The sequence below is a fragment of the Poecilia latipinna genome, unplaced genomic scaffold (genome assembly GCF_001443285.1).
Source record: "Poecilia latipinna isolate Pla-1442-1.1 unplaced genomic scaffold, P_latipinna-1.0 Scaffold72, whole genome shotgun sequence".
Taxonomy (NCBI): Eukaryota; Metazoa; Chordata; class Actinopteri; order Cyprinodontiformes; family Poeciliidae; genus Poecilia; species Poecilia latipinna.
The window spans coordinates 434896-458800 of record NW_015112688.1 but is presented as its reverse complement, the minus strand read 5'-3'; the positions used below and the strand labels follow the sequence as shown (position 1 = coordinate 458800).

At 38.9% G+C, this 23905-nt stretch overlaps 1 long non-coding RNA gene across 1 annotated transcript; it reads left to right on the top strand.

Moving 5' to 3' along the window:
* The first annotated feature begins 393 nt into the window (after positions 1 to 393).
* On the top strand, positions 394 to 21952 carry LOC106935369 (uncharacterized). Its single transcript, XR_001421886.1, has 3 exons — positions 394 to 527; positions 701 to 706; positions 21936 to 21952. It is a non-coding gene; the product is annotated as an uncharacterized LOC106935369 (long non-coding RNA).
* Positions 21953 to 23905: the final 1953 nt, after the last annotated feature.

The following is a 23905-nucleotide window of genomic DNA, read 5'->3' as shown; positions in this document are numbered from 1 at the left end:
AAGGGAGGTATCAGGGAAGAGGGCGTGTCAGAGTGGAGAGCCTCACTGGAAAGAGTAGTAAATGTGACGAGACGAGGGAGAAAGAACAACTTTCTCTCTCTGGTTCTACTTGTCCCTTTCTAGTTACATAAAATAAAATACAAAAGGAATAAAACTTATGCAATGAATAATGAAAGAGGACCCGAAAGTCTTTCGTAATGGCATTAAAATCAAACATTTTGTGTGAATTTGAAGTCAAGTTAAAGCACATTTCAGTGACAAGGCAGTTCAAAGTGATTTCCATGATGAAAACATGATTGTGAAACAAGCAGTAAACATTACATGTATCAAATGCCATCTTCGAAATCATCAATGCACATCAAATATGTTGATGTGCCATTTGCTACTAACTCTAAACAAGAGGGCCTTTACCCTTGATTTAAAGTAGCTCAGAGTTTCAGCTGTTTTGCAGTTTTATGGAAGTTTGTTCCAGATTTGTGGTGCATAGGAGCTGAATACTGCTTCTCCCTGTTTGGTTCAGGTTCTGGGTGTGCAGTGCAGATAAGACCCAGGACAACTAAATGGTCTGGAAGGTCGATACAACAACAACTAATCTTTTAATGTATTTTGGTGCTAAGCCCATCAGTGATTTATAACTAATAAAAGTATTTTAAAGTCTATTCTGAGCTGCGGTGAGTCAGTAAGGACTTTAAAACTGGAGTGATGTGTTCTATCCTCCGGGTTCAATTTATATTTATAGACACTCAATTTATTTAGACAATTATGTGCTTAAAGGTTATGATTGAAAAGAGAGGACCACCACCCTCTACGCGTAATTGGACCCAAAGAGAGCAAACATTCCTCACCAGATGGCAGTGGCGTTTGAGTACCAACGCTACTGACAAACTCCTGCAAATACTTTGACACTGAGCCCTCCTGAAAACTGTCAACAATCTGTGTGTGTGTGCCAGTAAGTGTGTGTTTGCAGGGGGAGGTTGTCTCTGCATGAGTGCATTTATCTCTTTCCTTCAAACACATGGGAGGGGGGGGTTAAGTACAATGCAAGCCAGAGATATTAACTTAATTGGTCAACTGAGGTCCATAAAATGGGTTCTCATTGGCATAATTACTAGAAAAATGTTCTGATCTAGCCCAGTCATTGTCCCTGCCTGCTGTAACGCACCAGCTCAGTTGTGATTACTGGTGCCTCTAAGAGGGGGATGTGTAAATAAAAACAGATTTGGTTTAACTTTCACTCCAGCAGTGAGAATTTTATTGACAGTGGAGATCATGACTATATGCGAGTGAATTTCTTTCTCAAATAATTTGCTTGGTATTATAATTCTGGAGTAAACTGAACCCACTGTGGTGCCTGGCTCAGGAAAAGTTAAAGAAGCCTCATCTATTCCATTTTGTGCAAGTCTTATGCATACAGCAGTTCACAGTCCAGGAAAATACTTTTCTCTAATGGAAATCTCCCCAGTTCTGATGGGGCAGAGAGAGACAGAATTGTCACCAGACTTGGGAAAGAAGTGTGAAATATCATACTTAATGGAAGCTATATTTATCATGATTAGTGGTTTTGTTGCTGGTGAGGTAGACACGGTGGACCCAGGTTTGTAGAGTAAATGATGGTTTGCTGAAGAAGTGAACAGAAATCCAGGCAGCACAGGTGAACAATGAGGCCAAGAACTGAAACATACTGGCAGCATTGGTTACACAACTTGACGACAATGACAACAGAGGACTCCAACCACAATACACAAGGAAGGTAATCAGGGGAGACGAGGGACAGCTGGGGGCAATCAAGGGGTAGACAGGACGGAGACGCAACTGAACACAGAAACCTAAATTAATACAGAGAAAAACCATATCCTCACAATATTAGTCTGGCTCGTCTCGTTTGGTGGCAAAATATATACGGAAATGTACAGAGAAAACACTTGCACAAAATGTAAGAGGGATTTTTTAGACCTCTTGAGTAGCAGTCCCCTCATTGCCCTATCGCGGATTATCCCCCTCCCCCTGCTCTTACGGTCGCACTGGTTGACAAAATTTCCCGTTTTCTAAAATCCAAAATTCAATAGTTATGAGTTGCCCAGGCATTTCGGTCTTAATGTGACCAAGTCAGAACCCTATTAGACATACTGTAGTTAGATCAGGGGTCTCAGACATGCCCGTCTCCTGTAGGTTTTAGACAAGTCTCTGCTTTAGCACACCTGGCTCCAATATTGGCTCATTAGCATAGCTCTGTAGAGCTTGACTGCATGCTAGTGAGGCAGTTTAGCCATTTAATTCAAGTGTGTAGGACAAGTTACAAAACTCTGGTCCTTGAGGAATGCAGTTTGAGACCACTGCTTTACAGTAACAATGAGTCAACATGTAATGTGGTCGGACCACTATGAACCAGAGTGAACCCACTTCAGCTGTAATCACAACTGTAAATATTGCTTTCCACATAACCCCCCCAGGGTTGAGCTTTTTCATTGTTTCGAAAATTAGCAAATGGGCTTGACATTTCCAAACCCAGTTCGATGCAGAGTTGAGATTTCAGACATTCCATGATTACTTAAGAGGATGGATACTTCGTTTTCTCATCTGATCTTCACGAAATTCAATATTGCAGTCATATTTACAAACCTCCTCCGTCAATACAGAAAGACCATCTAAAGCTGCTTTTCCATTGACCATATAATTGTACAATTTGACATTATGAAAACAAATTTGATGAATGGAAACATGACAATTTTGAAGAAACTAGTTTTTTAATAAAAAGTTTGGTCATATCAAAAAGGATTTATCTCACAAAACTGCAATGGAAACACCTTTTCGCACCGCGAGTCACATGATCAGCACAGGTGCAAACCACACAGAAGAAGATGACGGGAAGTAGTTGGAGGATCATGGTGCGGAATGTTTTTTAATTAACACTTAATTGTTTTTTTATTCTGTTTTTGACATTAGCAGAATATTAACAAAAATTTACGCATATTTGTAATGGAAACAGCCTAAGTTGTATTGGATGAAAACCAGAAAAAAAAAAAATTACACATTTTCACTCCACATTAACTAACTTCCACATTAGCTGTTGGTCATGTTGAGGCACCACTCCTTCTACATCGAGAACAGCGACTAAACTGATTCTCCCAGCATGCACTGAGGCACAGTGCATCCTGGGAGAACCCGGGAGCGTTTACCCCGTTCTCTGGCCCATCGAGAGTGTTGTACAACACTGAAAGCCATTATTCACAAATGGAGAAGCAGAAGTAGGGAACGTTCTGAAGCGTGGCCGCTCTACCACCGTTATATTTTAACAGCACATTAACAGCAATCAGGAAGGTCAGAAAGAAAACAGAACAACATGTAGGCAAATGTGCCTCAGTTCACGTCATTGTTCATGATTCAACAATGACCTAGATTGGGCCAAAATTGCATCCATTGGAGCGTTTTGAGGCCAAAGCCACAGCTGTACAATGAAGTGTGGGCCACAATTGGAAATTGTCTCTGTGAACAAAATGACACAATTTATGCACTGTGGATGAAGTTTATAGGAGCCTTAAGAAAAGTCTCTTTAGTTCTTTGGCTTTTTTTTTGTTAAATATTTTTTTCTGTGAAAAAAACCACACATTATATTTAAAACTTTTCAAACACAAATGAATGAGGAAATAATTGCTGTCAAATTGCCAAACAAATTAAACCACTTCTCACTACTAATGCTTCATGGGAGCCAAGTGTCGACGTGCTTGTTGTCGAGCAACTCCCAGCTTTGTGATGCTCTGTTTCACATACTTGTCATGGAAGGTGTTTCACTGGCCCGTCTCTGAATGCCGTTAAACACTGCAACAGTGAAACTAAACTGGAAGAAATCAGATGTAATCACGCCAAGCATAGATCTGCGGTAGAGATATCTGCCTTCAAGTGCATGCCACTAAGTCAAAACAAGGGTAGAAATCTTAACCAGGAGATGACAGAGTCAGATGGTGAGACAGTTCTCATACTGTTCTCGTTGTGGCCTTTAAAGGAAAACCATGTACCGGTGTGATTCAACAGAAACTAGTCTGAGGTCCTCCTTCTTCTCAATGTGACCTTACTGAACCTGAACGCTAAAAGATGTTGACATTCATAGTCTGTGAAGTAGGATAAAAATGCTAAATTAAAACTATTTTGCTTTGAGAGGCCTCTTGTTCCAGGGATTTATTTTAATGCTGTTTAACTTGCTTTGCAGCTGGTAATAATTTCCGAGCTGTATGCAAAGGAATAATGCCTGCTATAGAGTAATTACTGATTCTGTTGTTTCTAATTATGCTGTTAATTATAGATATGCTGGCAAAAATATGGTGACGCAATACAGCTAAAGATCCCAACATAAACCACATTCTTCTTACTACTCTTTAATTTCTCCTCCACAGACATCCACCCCGTGGCCCCGTGCATTTCTTTAGGAGGGTTGGGGGCTTGGAGTCTTTAGCTCCTCCTAAATCCTCCCATCAGTATTGCAGTCATAGTGTGATGCAAACCGTAAACATTAACAAGAGGACTCAGAGTTCACGTTCAGAGATCTGTGCAGCCATTAAACACAACACAAATATGCCTGTTCTGCCCTCAGCCTGCCTTCCATAAACAGACACACAGACTCACACATGTACAGATGCAGGCGCTGCATGCAAAAAGCAGAGCTGTGCCAGAGTGAACTGCCAAACGGTTCCACGTCTAAACATGAAAATGAGTCAGTCTGCATGTGGTTTAGTTTAAGCAAAGCTGCCACTGACGATCTGCTTTTCTGCACGTTACTGTGATACATTATTTTTGTTTGTTTGATTCATTTCACGTCAAGCTCATTTTAATTTCAGTCGTGCAATTTAGGTGCAAAATTTTTTGAAAATGCGACGCTAATTTAACTGATCTTAATTCGAATATCAGATGGAATTAAAGTTATGCTCTCAACCAGGTGGTGTGCTGTGACTTTACAGATAAAAAATGTTATTTATTCCCAACAACATGAGGTTAAAAAAGACAGAAGGTGGTTTTTAAGAATCCACTCGAAAAACGATATATTTATCACCCTACACAAGGTCATAAATACATAAATATGGTTTTCAGTCATGTACAATTACATCATTTTTGGCAAATTAATACTTAATTTCAAGGCTTTACGAAGCTTCAAGTAACTGGTTTTTATAAGTACGGTTTTAAGAACATAAGATTTGGGAGCGGCAAGTCTCTACAGCAGTGGACAGTCCCTTCTCCTCTACCTCATGTAGCTCCACTCCTGCATAAACCACTTATGTTAGCTTAGATTGTAGGCAATAATACATTTTCAACCAATATGTGCTCAGTTTCTGAACTTGGTACTGATTGATCATGTTGACATTTCTTTTCTAACTTCAAAAGGATTTATTGGAATAATCTTTAATTAACCTTTTCAAATTCTTAAAAAACATTGGCATGTAAAAGGTTCTAAATGTCCTGACATGTTTGAAACACAACACCAACAGCAAATAAAATATCTTCCCTTTTTGTGTGGGCTTTATTGCAGTTATATCTCCCAAAACACCATACTTTATGAGGAAACATAGCACGGTTTTCACACACTTACAAAAACATATCCACCAAAAGCCTCACATTGTTTCTCTTTTGCTCTGCCTCTCCATGCTCCACATGCAACTTGTTAAAAGTCACCTTCTGAGGTGTCAATTACATCATAAGCTGGCCGCAAACTGCGAGCCAGTTTAGACAAGACAGATTCCCAGTGAAACTATTATGTCACTAGTTTAGGGTGTCGGACGCTTTTGGCAGGTTTTCTGGTGAAATGTGATGTCTGATGTTAACATGTAGGCAGGAACAGAACAATGTGTCAGTTTTCTGGGAATAAAGCCAGCAGGTACAGAGTCTGTCAAGCTAGAGAAGCACACAATTGACTTTGAGTCACAACACCATGTGTCTCACTGTTGGCTGCTGCCAGTCTGCAGTAAATTTTATGTAAATATGACGGGAAGCAGAATGACTTGGCTAAATATATATTTCCTGGAAAATGATCCAATTTTAGAGTAATTTATCTTTGACCTTTTCTTGGTGATTGACAGCAGACTCAGAGCTAACCAGGTTTGTCCTTGTGAGGTCTGGATTTTCAGAAAATCATGGGCATTAATTATTATTGCTAATTTTTGGCTGAACGGGTTTATAGCATTGAAATAGAGATCTCTAAACAGTTTTAACACATTATCTACTCTTTGTAGTGCTATTTTAGGAAATATGCACTTTCAGAAACACAGGGAGGAAGGAAATGTGGAAAAGTCCCAAAACAGCACCAGGTTCACATTACACCGCAAAATAAAAATTCTCTCAGATTCAACAAATACAATTTCTGCTCGGTGTGAACCCCTAAAACAAGATCTCTCAAATCCAGTCACCAAGAGCTACTATTCTGCAACTTTTAGAGGCATCTCTTCACCAACACACCTGAATCAACTGGCTGATTTACCTAATCGGCATGTCACTCAGCTCTGCATAAACAAACCATTTATTTGGTGTGTTGGAGAATTGTGCCAAAAGAACAATATGGCTACATTCACACTGCAGGCTTTAATGCACAATTCTAATTATCTGTGAAATCTGATTTATTTTGAGTGGTTGTCCACATTTCCAAATACATGCGACCAGGGGCGCAACTACATATTAACCAGCCACCCCAAAGGAAGGTACGTAAGGGTGAAGGAGCATAGAAAACATACAGTCGCTCTATCCGTATGAGCGACCGTATGTGTCATGAAGTGTGTGGTTGGTAGTGGTGAGGAGAGACGCTGAGACCCAAGTTCTGGTGATGATGATCATTTTAATGATGAAGGTAGCTCAATAAACAGTCCAAGGCAGGCAGCACGGCAGGAACAAGCACGCAGCTAAACGCCGGTAGCAACAGACACGAAGACTGAAACGGGATCTAAGCTAACCAGGACTAGACAGTACGACTGGAGAGCTAGAAGCTAAGCTAAGCTAACCAGGACTTAACAGTACGACTGGAGAGCTATGACGAACAGGCGTTAGACATTGACAAGGACCCGACGAGGAACACAGACAACAGGTGGGTTTAAATACACACGGGGTAATTAAGGGAATGAGACACACCTTGCGAGCAATCAACGGGGAGGACAGGACAGAGACTCACAGGGAAACAGGAAAACATAGAAAAACTCAAAATAAACACAGAAAAACACGGATCATGACAGTATGTTTAACATACGGTTAAACATACGGGGTATGCAGTGACTGCATGCGACCAGGGGCCCAACTACATATTATTCAGGTCGATGCAAAAACATAAATCGCGCCCACCCCCAGCCACCCCAAAGGAAGGTACGTAAGGGTGAAGGAGCGTAGAAAACATACGGTCGCTCTATCCGTATGAGCGACCGTATGTTTAACACCCCAAAAACATGCGACTTGTATGTGATCTGCTATGTGAAGAGCAAGCGAACCTAAAAGTGTTTTGCTTGTGTAGAAAACACAATGGTGTCACTGTAGAGATACTGTAGCGAGCGTATTGGCCAAAGCGTTTTGTGTGGCAGCGGCACCTTTAATGGTAGGGACAAGGGCAAACTTCATGTACTTGTGTGAGCGATTCTCTTGACACTCACAGGTCCAGACACAAGTCTTCAGTGACCAATACCAGTGAACAATTCGTCTTAAAGGTACTAGGACTAAGAGGATTTAAGACAGTAATCGAATCAAACTATTACATCTATAGTAATATCAAATATGTTTTATGAGCCTTTTTAAGAAAAAATAATTTCAGGAATCACGTATAACCTAGAGATGCTTTAGAGATGTCTTGAAAAATATCTAAATCTTAAAGGGATAAGTAAGTAAAGGTTTTTTTCAAATCCTTAACCCTAATGATGAAAATGAAAACAATCCTCGAAACCTACTTTCCTGAAAATGATTTGGTCAAAGCTAACTCTCAGGATGAGAGCACAGTCATTAGGAACAATTTTTCCAGTATTCCCAAATAAAAAATCTATCCCGGACAGGAAAGTTTTCTCTGAGGAAGGAAAAGTTGATTCTGAAACCACAGCTATCGTTAAGGCAAAGAAGACATCACCAGAAAGTACGCTTTACCGTTTTCAAGAACTGAAGGTGAACCACGCTGACAAAGCCCATCACTTCCCATTTTTCCATTGTTTTCGAATGGAAAAGTACTCTGGGCCAGGAAGCTAGCTTAAAGGACAAGAACAGCTGTGAAACTACAACCAAGACGGCTGTGTTCCCAAAGACAAACTAATCTGGATGGGGAAGTTATCTCTGAGGGACAGATATCGATTTGACTAAGAAGACATCGCTAAACGGTACGTTTTCCATTGTTTTTGAACTAAAAAGTGCCCGGATCATGTAGCGAGCTCAAAGGAGGACAACAGCTGTGAAATCACTGCCAGGACAGGAAATATGACAGTTTGAGGCATATGACAAATGACCAAGGTGGTTTTGGAGAGGAGTCAGAAGCATTAAAAGATTGTCTTGTAGACTAAAATGTCCCAGAAAACAAAATAAGCACCTATTTTGAGGCTGGAAAAATTAACATAAATAGTACAGCAGCGAATGTGTTCTGACGTGTGGAATGACATGAACATTCGTTACCATAACAAAAAAGAAAATTTATGGGATAAATGTTTGCCAATAACATTATTTCTCTTTAATTTATGTTGTATGTTATTTCCTTGGCTTATTCTTTACTTTGGTGGTATTTCCAAACTTCTCTGTTTTGTCATTGTTTGTGGCACTTATTTAATAAATTTACATCAAGACAATCATGCTTATACCATGTTTGATAATTCAACAGCAACCCTTAAAAAGCATAGAAAACTGTGTAGACAGGCATCTTGGTCATGAAGGGTAGTTTGAACAAGTTTTTAACTTGCAAAGAAAGAAATGCCATCTAGACATTCATCTTTATACTAAGGAACCACAAAGGGACTTGAAACCTCAATCTTCTGACCCAAAGTCACATGTCATGTCAATGACACTTGGTCTTGTTGCCAAAGATCAAGAACTCAGGTTTTGTCGCCAGTCTAACTGGTACAGGAGACTACCGTATAAGGAAGAGGACTTTGAACATCAAATCAAAGTTTTTACAAACCCAACTCTCTAATGTGTTGTCTAATTGTAAACTTTCAGCGCAAAGATTCAAAAATGTTAAGATGACTTTGCAACAAAAAATAAAAATTATTTAACTTGACTGCGGGAACGATGAAGAAATCAAAACTAAAAATGGTGGCCATTATACAACAGATGTCATAAAGACGTCTTTATGTGAGTAAAAGTGGGTATTGGGTCACATGGTTCATCAGCGGTCTTTAGGAACCTTTCTTGGTGAAGGAAGGTGATCCACCCGGAACGAGGAAACAGTTTTTTGACCACTGAATTCTAGATGCTGTCAACAGTGGATGGAATTGTTGTGAAAAGTGTTTTTAGCTTCACTGGTCATTGACGAGAGGCAAAGAAAATAAATGGATGATCTGCACAACAATCAAAGACGGCTCAGCTGGCAAGGTAATCAGCATGTCAACTCTACCCCAGTGTACCACCTCAGCATTGGCTTGGCCTCTACACCACTTCGCAGCGATGACCTTCACAGTGTAGGTACCATGAAAGATTACAGGAAGTATTTGGGCCACCAAATCACAGTGGAGACAGGCAAATCAGTGAGTCTGGGATTCACCCGACTGCCAACTTAGGATGCAGACACACTGTAGGCTGTTGCATGTGAAGTTTTTTAAGACCTTGCTGATATCTATCAGCCTAAAAAACACTGAGGGAAACAACCACCCGATGCTAAAAATACATGATCCGTCTAATGAATGGCAGAGCTTCAGTGATGAAATCTTTTGACCAGAAATTTGACAAAAAGAGACAGGAGATCCTAAATACAGATTAATCCCTCCAGTTTCTGCATTGCAATCCACACTTTCTCCTTGGGCTGAGCACATAAGTGGAATGTAACGATTCCTCAAGTGATTGGAGTACCTCAATTATTAAAATTCCTCGAGGAAAATTTATCTGCCCAGATTGATGATTATAATGTCCGGGTTTTTGTCGTTTTTCAGGGAATGAATAAGCATCCTTAAATTTACTGGTGCGATGCCTGGAGTACGTCAGCGTTTCTCCTGGAGCTTCTGGTTCAGAGCGAACGGCGGGAAGAGCGCAGCGGGATTATCTACACAGGTGAGCGGATACACTGAACACTGCGGCTGTGCTTTAGATGCACAGCTTTACGGATGAACCAGAAAATTAATTTCTTATCAACCCGGTCTCAACAAATAGGTGACGGAGCGGATTGTGACGTTACATAGCTAGTAGATGTGTTTTTGTGTGTAACGAGCTAAAATGTCAAATTCAGTCGCTAACATGAACACAAAAGCTATAAATGGCTGGGCAAAGTGAGAGTTCATCTATTAAACTGACTAAAAGCTGAAATATAGACATGTTTTTACAAGCATATTTGTGTGCCTGCCTCCTTATTTATTTGAATATAATTTCAGAGTTTTGTATAACTTTTCTTAAGGTTAACTTAGAAATTAGCTAATATTGCTACAGGTTAAAAGTAACTGTTAGGGAAGCTCAACTATGAAAAATTGAACTGATGTTTATATCCGATAATAACACTGCTGTTATGTTAGATTTTCCAATGTTTTATTTTATTTTATTTTTTTATCCAATTACTCAATCGTAAGAATAATCAATGGATTACTCAGTTACTAAAATATGAAACATTTGGTCAGGATCTTGACAAGAACTTCAGGTGTTTCATTGGGGTGAGTGAACCTCGTGCCTCCCGTTATATTTGTCTGGCTTGCAGCTCTCTTGGAAAACGTGGGGATGATAAAAGTGGACGTAGAGATCTGTGGGAAGCTTATTCTTTTCAAGATGTTCAAAGATACCAAGCTTTCAATCAAACCGCTTCAATAATTTCTTCCATGTCATCGCCTTCTGGCTGGCTGATGCAAAGAGTGACAAAATAGACATATTGATAACTGCTTTGGTTATTCTCTGTCACAAAGTAACAGGACCCTGTCGGATGCTAGTACAGAGAGGTTCGGTGCAGAAAACCCCAGGCTGGGATTCGAACTGCTTCACTGTGCAGCCCGACCCAGGAAACCAAAGGGAGATAAATGCTGACAATAATCGAAGAAAAATAAATTCCTATGTACAAGAAAGAGAACACCAAATAACCGAACATAAAGGAATAAATTAATATGGCCTTGACAAAAGCATAAAATCCCAAATATCACTCAACTTTCCCAATTAAACAGGTAAGTGAGCTTTCTGATGACTATGTAAGGGTTATATTTCTATCTGTGTGAACATGGTTAGGTTTATTTTGAGCTTAAAGTTAAGCTTTTTAGTGAAATTAGGAACAGACAGTACAAGAACCACAAACTAAGAACATCCTCCACTTCAAGGCAAGTTTCCACAAACATGACAATCAAGAATTTGCCATTTGCACAATTTCTTTCTGAACGCAGCAACTTTATCCAGAGATATTAAGACAGTCAGTTGGTTTGTTAGACAGAAGGCAAGTCAGGGCCGGCACCACATTAAATAAACTGAAACACACAGCTGTAATCTCTGGATGCAGGAAACAGTTCTCAGAACAATGGCTTCAACGTACATGAAGATAATTTAATGATGATCTAATCTAACTGTATTCATCTTTGACTTCTCCTTACCTGTGATATTATGTCTCTAGGCTTGCTGTTACATGTCAGGATATGATTTGGCTGACCGAGGTGTATGAATAAAGACCAGCATTTGGTGATTATTTCGGGCTGATGATGTGTTTATTGTTTCATAGTTTGTCTGAAAAAATTTACTTTTTGCACACATAATAGGAAAGACAAAGTACAAACTTAAAAATTTGTTCCACAAATGTTGTCTACAGAAACTAGCATAAGAGTCTTGCCATGTGAACTTGGCATTAGTAGCTGTCACACTAATCTGTTGATGATCCCGGAAAATCCCAGAATGTATTAGGAGCTAAATGTCATCTAAAGATATTTGTAAAACTAATTTCAGTTATCCATCGTGGCTCTAATATTTTTTTGCTAAGTATGCATAGGTTGGTGTATTATTTGACGTCTTAAAATGTTAACATTTCAACTTTGCTTCTGTGTATTCTGGATTTCTCCAGATAACTTGTGGACACTTTCTGCAATACCTTAGTGCTACACATAGGGCAGAGATAATGATTGGCAAAAGTTAAACATTTCACTTCATTGTTTTCTTCTTCTGATTTGACAAAAATGTATTAAAGCTAGCTCGATGCCACATTATATTGGTATTTTTAACCCCTGGTGCTCATCATCTCAGTTCCTTTTGTGTGAGTGTTTCAGGGCCTAAAGCAGTGATTTTTATAGATACAAGAAATAGCACTAAATTAGGGCTTGCAGTAACATAGCACTAGATCCACTTTGGTAGCAAATCCCTCTGACAGTGTTTTTGACTTGTGATCCCAGATTTAAAAGCCAAACCACTGGCTCACATTTAACTTCTGAATAGTGCTGGATGATGATAATAATCCATGTACAGCTAGTGGAAAATCCCCCCCCCCATGTTTGTTTTGGAGCTTGTGTTTGGTGGTTTCAGTTTTAAACTTTAGCTCTTTTTTTATTATTATTATTATTTTTCTTTTTCTTTAGTTCTGCTTGACTTCTTCTCCTGAGCTGTTGGAACAGAAATGGGGAAGAAATATACCCCCAGAAAGATTTCTAAAACCCAGGGTTAAAAAAAATAATAATAAATGATTGCATCATTTATCTAATATCACCAAACGACCTTCACTTTGTTTTCGAATTTAACTTTCTTCCTTGCCAGTTTTGCTGCTGAGGTCATGTTGCAAGAAACTTTAGCACATAATAAAGAAATAAATTACATGCAGGCCATGAGCTCATGCTTGCAGAGCCTGGCCTGGCTGACAAAGTTCTTCTACAAGCCAGTATATCACAGAACACTTCATGGGTTCAAAGGTCTATCTGTAGAAACATTATAGCAATCCAGGAAGGTTAGAGTGAAGCATAACTGAGGTGCTGCTATTTAAGGGTGCATTCACACCAGCCCTGTTTAGTCAGCTTTAATTGAACTCTGGTTTGGTTAAAGTGAACTCTGGCAGACCGGAGACTGCTCAAAAAGCAGGAAGCGAATTACAAGGCCGAACGCTCTGGGTAAATGCAACCAAAGCAAGTGGAGGAATGGCTCGTGGTCCACGAAATCCACCACTGCTAAATTCTGACTATTGACTACATTTGTGACAAACAAATTTGCACGCATGTGTTGTTCAGAGGTTTTTTATGCCATTTCCTTCAGCGGTTCTTGGTGCAGCGCCACCTCAGACGATGGGTCGAACGAGCTTTTCAAAGGGTTTGGTTCGTTTGACAATGCAGTGTGGAAGCAAACCACGGCAAATGAAAATGTAACAAATATCGAGTTTGGTCCACAAATGAACCGAGTCTACCTGATTATCAAGTGCAAAAACACACTAAATCTAATTCATAATCTGTGGCAAGTTTCTGTTCCAGATTCTCTTCTTCCAATCGGACGGAGCTTGCGGTAGTCTGCAAGAAGAATAGACAAATTTCAGTCTCTAGATGAGCAAAGCTGGAAGAGACACCCCAAAAGGCTTGAAGCTGTAATTGCAGTAAAGGCAGTAAAGGGGGTTCTACAAAGTACCGAATCAGTGGACTGAATACAAAAACACAATGCACCTTTGAAACGGACAGAAGATGTAGATCTAAAGAATGAGCTAGATGGTGAAGATGTAGAGATAGAAAAGTACTGTCAACAAACATCATCTTGAAAGGAGGTCGTTTTTAGAGGATAATGATGCTGTATTTTTACCATCTGTTTTGTCTCCTTGTTTATGTCTACATGGAAACTGAAGGGGAGTACCAGTAAATGATAGTGGCCCTTAGAGACAACAGAGGAGGAGTGTAGAACCGTCCTTATGCCAACTTCATATCAATTTCCAGTCGCCACCGTGTTCCTTCAGCCGAAAGCTTCAGTCATTGCTGGATATACACAAACAGAATCGTTAGACTCAGAGGATAAGGCTCAGCTCCAGGGTGGGTTCAACAGGACCAGTAGATAATGAGGATCCTTGGTAACACACATGTGTTTTTTTTAATGCGGGGTGTTTGTTGTGGTGTGTGGACAAACAGCAACAGGCCTGCCTCTACAGTTATCTTCATCTGCAAGCTGAACCGTGCCAGCTGGTTCACCACGTAGCTCATAGACTCCGAGACGACATCAGAACTCTGTTATGTGTGTGATTTTCTCCAGGAAAAATAGATATGTGCGACACTGAGGGGAGAATGTGCGTGTGGCCTCTTGTTATTTTCCACCAAGATACCACAGTTATACATAAAAATGGTCATCAGATAAGCAGCAAACAACACTGCTGAGCTGTTTGGTCATGTTTCAGGGAATTCTGATGTCAAGACCGTTGCTTTGATATTCATATCACCGTATCAGATGCACGCAGTCACTGAAATTCTCAATTTAAACAGTACACATTGTTACTGACAAAATCTACATGTATTCTCTAAAGAAGAATGTAGAGGAAGTGCATTTGTGCAAACATCTCTATAACTGGTGTTGACTTTATGGGTGAGTATAACATTTAGCTACAGCTTTTCCATCTGAATTTGTGCATAAGTACATAAAACTATCATGATTTTTGGCTTATAGCAGGGATCTGCAACCTTTATTATCCAAATAACCATTTTATCTCTTAGTCAAGCTAAATAAAACTGGTTTAGAGTCACAAATGTTATATTACTAAAAAAATAAAGATTTTTTTTTTTTCTGTGTGCTATCTGGATTTCTCTGTGCTCTTTGTTATCACCATTAAAATCATCATTCATTCTACAAACCTGGGTCCACTGTGTCTAACCTCACAATCCACCATTCATGACAGTTGCACTGTTGCCTTGCAGCAAGAAGATCCTGGGTTGAAGTCCCAGCCTGGAGTCTTTCTGTGGGGAATTCGAATGTCCACAGATACCCTGGACTATAATTTAACATCCACATTTTAATTTTGTCAGCTTCCAACTTTGCGTTCTGTTGAAAAGAAAACCATATAAATTAAACTTTTCCTCATTTAACTTGCACTGTCTGGAAAAACAAAACTGTGGTAAGTTTGATAGTTATCTAGAGCTGAGCGACAGGGCTGTGGAACGGATAAATTAAACTTATTCCCACTTAAAAACATCCACAAAAACAAGATATTTTCTTTCAGTGCTGTCAGGTGATGATGTGCTGCTTTTTCTGCTGAGCGGGCAATCCCCTAGGATGGGAAACCAGTTTCTGTCTGGGATGACTACCATTGAGCCACTCCTGTCTGAACCCTCAACCTAACTAGACCGAAACACAGCAAGAGAGGAGGAGAAGTGAGGCTGCCTGTAGCGGTTCATACTATTTTTTCAAGGTTTTATTGGCTCTAGATCCCTTTATTTGATTGTGACTCGACAGGGTAGCGGTAATCCGAGACTCGAATCTGTGAACCTGTGATACTGCACATTAGATACAGAACCAGTATCGCCGATACTGATTCCAGGATCAATACTTTTTCTGCAATGTTGATATATCATCAAGCTTTTGACATCTGTATTTTTGTGTGTTTTTTCATATTGGAAATGTTTTGTTCTAATCTATGACAGAAAATGGACTGCACAATACTTTTATAACACATTAAGATGATGAACAGAAACAATAAAAAAAACAAAACATATTTATGTGCGTTTTTTTTTTCCTACATAAAAAAAGAAGAGGTAGAGTTGAGAAACAACAAAACCAAAAGATAATCTGAAATTAAATGACACACTGATATCAACTTGGTACTGATATTATTAATATTTGTGGACAAAATTAAGAGACTGAACCCCATTGAAAACCTCTTGGTTATCCTAAGTGTTGATTTCTGAACTCTCGAAGATGTTGGGCAGAAAGCTGCCCCACATCCTGAGCAAACCATCCATCAGCATGCAGCCATGCATGTTCATATAAACCAACAATTTCAACTGAAGAGACCCAGACAAAGTGTAAAAACAACTCACTTTTGATTTATGAGCTCTCCAAGGCCCTGATAAAACTCATCCTGAATGAACTCATTCCAGTGAGATCGACTATAGAGGCTCTAACTGTCTTTGCATTCAATTGTGTTCTGACATGAAAATTGGCAAGCGAGTGTTCTTTTGCAACACTTTTGTTTTGGATGATTTGAAGTGACACCGCTTGTAATCACAACATTAAATTGTTTTTCTGGTACTGACATGTTTGCTTCTGTGCTCCTCCTCTTTCACTCACATTTGTTTCTCCTCTGTTATTTCCTGTTTAAATGTCTAAGCTGCGTTTTATCATCCAGCTAAGCTCTTCTGGTTGCTGTTGAGTAAACTGTTTGGAGGAGATTTCAAGAAGGGGATGGATTTGTTGAAATCATCCTCAGTTTAACACTTATAAATTGTGTTTATGTCATGAGTTTTCATTTATGTTATCTTAACTCCCAGCTGTGCCTGGTTTATTCCCAGTCCTTATATTCATGGACACAGTTAAAAGTAGTTCTGGGTTCTGCTTGCCTTAGCTCTGCAATAGTTACCTAAAAACAGAAAGACTTAATTTTTTTTTTTTGAAGATGCTGGAGGTCCTTAGTCTATTTTGAAGGTTATAATCTGTCCTTAAAAAAGAAGCCTGGTTCTGGGGAATACTGTGGATCCTCTGGAGATGACGGTGCAGAAAATCAATTTTTGTGATTTTTCTTTTTTTTTTTTCATAAAATTATGGATGTCCCTGAGCATCTTCTCCAGCATCTGCAACAGGAAACACAAACTCAGTGATTTTAGAGTCACAAACATTGAAACTGGCTGACTGAATCAGATTAATTCAAAACTACAATAATTATGTTCAGGGTGAGAAACTTACAGAAAATGTCCAAAAGCATTTTGTACCAGAGATGCGAGTGCAAAGAAAATTTCAAACTGCGTCGTTTTTGTACAACCAAAAGGAGCTTGAGCGTTTGTTTTTGTGTTTCGGATATATGAAACAATTAAAGTGGAGGCTTGAAACAATCAAAATACATGAATGTAATAAAATAAAGAAAATATTTTTGGGAGGTTTTTAACTGAGGATGGTTGCATAAACTTTGGTTGTTACTTTTACAAAAATCCATCCAACACTGAAATAAAAAAATCAGGGATGGCAGTCCTTTTGTATGTTTTATTTGGGACTGAGGACACGGGTATAATCAAAAGCATAATAATAACATTTTACATCCACCTGCATCTTTTCAAGCAGTATGTTTTGCAAGTCTGATCAATTTTTTTATGTGCTTTGCTTTTGTCTTTTACCTTTGTGTGAAACTAATCAACAAACTGAACAAAACTTTCATCCCAAAGCGTTCTCTTTTTTCTAAGACTGTAATTAAGTTTGCGACATTGACACTGTGAGGAAAAAAAACATACATACTCTGCTGCGCTTGAATATTTAAAGCTGTAATTTTCCCATATGTAAAGTAGTAAAACCTGCAGGACTGCGGCTCTCGAGGTCTAGTGATGAAAACTCCTGCTGTGCAATTTAACCTTGACAACAATCCCAAAAATCTATATCTGATTTTTTTTTTAAAGGTTTTGTTCAAAATGGATCTATACTTAGATATAATTTAAAATGACCAGGATGAATCCGTTTGATATGGTACAGCATGTACAAACCGCACTGTAAGCCCTCCCCAACCTGGGATTTCGAGGAGGCCGCGTGTGTGAAGGTTTTTACATATGTGTGTGATGTGTATATAGTTAGTCATGATTCCTAAACAGTGTAACGCGGGAAAGGTCAGCAAGACAAATTCCCAGACTGTTAAAGAGTCTGAAGGGGTGTTCAGGGAAACACAGTCATTTCGTTCCCTTCGTCTACATGCGTGTGCGTCACACACACACACGGACCCACACACTCATGTAAAAGCAACACAGCACTGATTTATGAGCTCTCCGGAGCCCTGATAAAACTCATCCTGAGTGAGCTCATAAATGTTGCAGAAAGATGGAGCGGAGACTATGACTGGTGACTGCGTGTACTGTAATTTGTGTGTTTTGACATGAAAATTGGCAAGTGTGCGTTTCTTTTGCAACGCTGCTGGTTGATTAGAAATGACACTGGTTATCATCACAGCAGAAAATGGTGTTTTACTGCTGACATGTTTGCTTTGCTGTGCCTCCTCTTCTACTAACATTTATCTGTTATTTCCTGTTTGTCTTTGTGGGTTTTGTGGTTCATGTCCAGCTTACTTTTTTGTGCAATATTTTTGTTTGAATTATCACGTTTAATTGAGTTGTCAAACTTTAAAAATGAACTATAGGGTCAGTTTTAATCAAACTCTGGTTTATTTGCCTGGAAAGTCTAGTTTTTGTACTTATTTGAGAAGAAATGTGTTGAAGTAATGCTACTCTTACATTTTTGGGGGGGATCTTCCCACCTCTTCAGTTTGCCACAAGCCATGCTGGATTCAGATACACAGCAAATCTAAAGTGCTCTTGTAACTTTTTGCCCTGCATGCAAAGTTTTGCATGCATCACCCTCAACACGCTATACCCATGGTGGTGGCGGCATTATGCTGTGGGAATGTTTTTTCTTCATCATTGACTTGTTAAAACAAACGCACCCAACACTTTTTAGATTTGTATTTTTGAAAACCATTTTGAAACCCAATATTTACATACAACTTTCCAAAATGTGAAAAAGAAGGTTAAGAACAATTTAACCTTTGAACATTAAAACTACTTTTAGGTAAACTTGAAAAGAGTGAACCAACATTGGTGCTATTTTTAGCTCACAAGGCACGACAAATGTAGGAGTTGTTCAGCGCTCTGCACACCTACCTTCCTTCTGGTTGCTTTCCAAAAAAAGAAATCATTTACATTCTGTTGGTGAGGCTGCAGTAATTTGCCCACAATAACCAACATGTTAAATAGACAGGAAGTCACCGCAAAAACAAGAACCAATGTGTTCCCCCTGCAGGCAAAGTGGTTAACAGAGTTTGGATGATATAATTAATCACATTTAAACCTGACAAAAAGAATCGTGCACCACAGCAGAGAAAAATACACTCATCCAAACTGAACTTGAAGGTCATTTGGTGAAAAGCAACGCAGAACTGATATTCGCTGGGATGGCAGAAGGTAACATCTGAGAGTAGACATGAACATGAATAAATGTTCTCCAAAATATTTTAAAACTGAACGAAATTAAGAGACTTCTGCCAAAGCCAAACTCCAACAGACTTCCCCCAATGACTAGTTGGCAGCAACTTTTTAACACATTTGTAAAATTGATAAAAAATGGACATTAATAATGATGGCAGTTAAAAACGAATACAAAACATAGCACGTTTACTCGTGAAACACTGTACACTATCAAATTTGCCCAAGACATATGTTAGAATATAATATTTGTAAAGAAAACAGAGAGCTGATTCTAATAACATACCGCAGTTACAAAAAGGGGGAGGAGCTGTCAGTTACCGGTTACTATGGTAACCACCAACTGTCAAACGCAGCAGCAGAACTTAAAACGCCAATAAATGTCTCCTATTTACCTATTGGCTAAGTTTTATTTAAAAGGCACAGCTTGGCCTCTGGCAGCCAACATTTGAACTGCAATTACACTTAAATTATTGTTATTATTATTATTTGACTCTTAACATTTTTCTCTCACCTGATTTGTTACTTCTTTCTGTCTCTTTTGTTTGGATTGAATTGCGAAGGCTTCTGCTCCCTCCTCTTGGAAATTCTTACAAGAAACATTCACTGAATTTATCTCATTTAGGGCGTTTAAATCCAAACTAAAAGGTCTTGAGGCAGATCCAATGACATGTACTTGTTTTTTATGGCTTGACATTTTCTTTTAACTGTGTATTTTTGGGGGGGCAATAGGACTCCCTTGAGAAGAGGTATTTAATCTCAGTCGGTTTTTATCCTGGTAAAATAAAGGTTAAATAAGTAAAAAATAATTTGATGATTTGGAACATTCAAGTGTGACTAAACCGCAAACGAAGAAATTTGTAAGGGAGCCAAAACCTTTTCGCTCCACTTTATCTGTTTTAGTCAACTTTTTGAAGGTCAACGTAGATTTCTATACATGATACTTTATTTCTTCTGAAAATGTTCCACCTTTGTCAACTGCTGTGGTTTGAAAGAGTCAAAATATCTGACTTAAAATTACACACCAACAGTATTGGTGTTCAGTATTGCTATATGTCACACTGACTTGTGTTTTTGTTTGACCTGTTTCCAGCGCAGCCGACTCAACAGCAGCAGACTGAGCGGAGCTGCAGATTGTGACGTCTGCTTGCAATCAGCAGCTTTAATAAATCTCCCTCTGCGTTCCCATGAGCGGCCGCAGATTACATGCTGCGCCGCTGTTTGAGAGCTAATGATGCCGTCTTTCCAGAATTTAGGCAAAAGAAAAATATGGTCTCGTCTTGATGGACGGGCTCTGTTACGGAGCTGGCGAATGCCTGAGTGTGTGCGGCTGATTGCTGAGTGTTCAGCTCCAGGGCCTGGACGAGGGAAAGGGTGATGTAATGCCATAGCAGGGGCTTTCTGCCAGCCAAGGAGCTGATGTGGCAACGCTTTGATTCAGCAGACATTGTGTGTGTTGGGGTGTGTGTGCGTGTGTGTGTATGCGTGCATGCGTGCGTGCGTGTGCGTGTGTGTGTGTGCTCAGGCTGCAGAGAAAGAACAATTGATGGATATGACTTAGATGGATTTTGGCTCAGTGTTGGTGAGTGACATCATTGTGTTGCGCAACAACCAGCTATCAGTGTGTTATGAACTGATTGAGCGGTTTCTTTTCCTGGAAAAGGTGCAGAATTTGGACTCGGTGTCCAGGCTGTTTATTCTTTTCTCAAGTACTTCCAGAAGACCAATGAAGAAATTCACAAATCTGGTTGTTTGTTTTTTAACAAAAAAAAAAAAAAAATGCTTTGTGCTGTAGTCTGCCTATCTGTTTTTATGCTTTCACTTCATCGACAGCCAGTTTATTTCCCAGAGTTCCCCTCAGGTCTTGAGGTCACGTCCTTCCAGCATCCTCTCTGATGTTGACTTTAGAGGCCTGCTCACTTCCAGCCCTATCTAATCCTGATGACATCCCACAGAGGACACCGTGTCCAGTCTCTCCCTCTGCTCACTACACTTCATGCTGTATCTTTTTGAGAGAGAGGTTCTGTAAGAGCATCACTACACTTACTTGAGTAAAACTTCAGGACGATAGAAATGTGCAATACAGCATATTTTGGTATCGATCTGATACCCAGTAAATACCGCACCAATTCTTTTTAATCAAGTTTGACATATCATCAAACTTCTGACCTTTTGGTGTTTTATGGTGTTTCTATTAAAATGTTTTGTTAAAACAAAGGACAGAATATGGCCAAAGTTTATAATTGGGAGTATTCCTCAGTCGTTTGGTGCATTTCTCAAATCATTCTTGGCTATTCCAAAACAGTAAGTGCTTTTCAGTTCATACAAACAGCATCAAACCTGCAAAATCTACTTTCTAAAAATCCTTCGTCCATCTCTGAACTGAACTGATTGAGCTGTTTCTTTTCCTGGAAAAGGTGCAGAATTTGGACTCGGTGTCCAGACTGTGTTAATTCTTTTCTGAAGTACTTCCAGAAGAAGTACCTGATACAAACAGCATCAAACCTGCAAAATCCTGATAATAGATGGATTCATGACCATAACTGAAACCAAGGAATGTGTGAAAATTGTCAGAGTGAGGACATTATGTTTGGAACGCTGAACATGGCTACCTGTGCATGATGAAATGTCCACCAAGCCCAAATTTAATGACAACAGTTTCCAATTTGAGTTCATAAAAAAAAGATTTGTGCTGAAATGATCCAATGTGGAGAAGGAAATCAAAAGAAATGCTATCCAAGTGTAGCAAGTGCAACCTCACGGGGTAAACATGTTGTATCAAAGCTTTTAGTTAGTTTGACATCATGAAATTTGTACAAAACAGATGTAAACTTTATTTATATCATACCAACAGCAGAGGGCGCCGTTATCCATGATTTGGTCGCAAGCTTCCGATGTACATTCTTATAAAACATTAAACAAAAAGACATCAAGAATTTATCCTCTTGGTAATTTGTTGATTTTGATAATAAAGTGTGACAACATGTTTTATTCTCTCCACCCAAACAACCCTGTTATGTTTATTGTTTATTTTAGTCTTTGCGCATTACAGTGAAAGAACAGCAGGACTGGCGTTGGAGGCATAAAGAAAAGAAAATGAGAAGCATAACCATAAAAAATATATATTACACAACTACTACTTCCACTTTCATATGTTATATCTAGACAAAATAGTTTTACTATTTATCTATCTATTGTAATGTTTAAGTTTCTACAGCGCCGCTCTGCTGCAGAAACACAAGCCGGTGGAGCCCTCCGAGAAGCTCCTGGAGAACATCTGTTCTCGTCACGATGAGGTGATGAAGGTCTTTTGTTGCACCGATCAGCAGTGCATCTGCATCTTGTGCACCATGGATGAACACAAATGATCCGAATATATTTATTGCAACAAAGACTTTTTTATTTCAAAAGTTTTTTTTATTAAGTGAATTATAATTTCTTTGTTTTTTGTATTTTTTTTTATTTCATTCCAGTCCTGGGTTGCCTTTTTTAATCATGTTTACATCCGCTCTTGTCAGGAGAGAACATCCAACAGGTTCAAAACAAGTCAAGTTTGGAAAATAAAGTGCAATTCAGTAACAGTAAATATTGTGCTAGTATCAGTATTGGACCAAAGAAAGCAAGGCAAGTTGCAAGCCTTTATAATTGAAAATGACACTTTTTATCGGTCAAATAGACTCAAAAAATTGTTACATAGGGCTTAAAGTTAAAAAAAAAAAATCCTGAGCCTAAAACTTATAGAGGTGATAGAAATGAACTATATCGATGCTATTGCCACAGTTTAATAAAGTGTCTTTGAATAGTGCAAACAATTGCTTCTTACAATACAATTAACAAGCTAAACACTCAAACTCAAATAAGACTTCAGTGCATTTCAACTCGAAACAAAATGTAAAATGTCTGTGCCCTAAAGGTTTGCCTTACAGGCAAAAATCCCTCAACATTAAATAAGAGTCCTTTCAGTCAATGTTTTTGCAAGTAATTTAGAACATGCAACATTACCAACTAAATGAATAAGTGACACAAATCTGGCTTAATCAAATCCTAATGAGTTAAATTGAAAGTGTCAAGGAGTTATCGGCCTCATGACATTAACGTTGACATGAAAAATAATATTGAAGAAATAAATACATCAAATCTAATTAAAACATAAATAAGTGATAAGTTCTTTACTGTTATGGTCTGTAAGATATATTTATTCTCAGCATCAGATGTGGTCTCAACAAACCCATGGCACTTCATCAATATTATTTTACCTTTTATCTGGAAATAGTATCCGTTTATTCTTGCCATATTGATCGAAAGGTCTTGCCATACCAGTTTATTCCTCTCTATTTACTTTAGTTTCCAAGTTTATTCTTGCATTTTGTTCTTCATTCATTTCCATTTAGTTTCCTTTCATTAGTATTGTCCTCCTGGTTTATTGCTATGTCCACTTTAGTTTCTTTCATGTTGTTAGATTTATTTTATCGTTTATTGACCATCAGTAATCTTCACTCATCACCTGCTGCGCCGCCTAATCGTCATGTTTCACATCATGTGTTGATTTTTCACTGTTCAGCGTCGGATTTATGCCATAATTCACATCTAGTTCGTCGCTCCGTTTTATGTCCCGCTTCTCCTGTTTCAGAGTTTTGTGCAATGTGCGGGTTGAGTTTTTTTTGTTTTTTAACCCCCTATGGTGCGCAGCGGTCGGG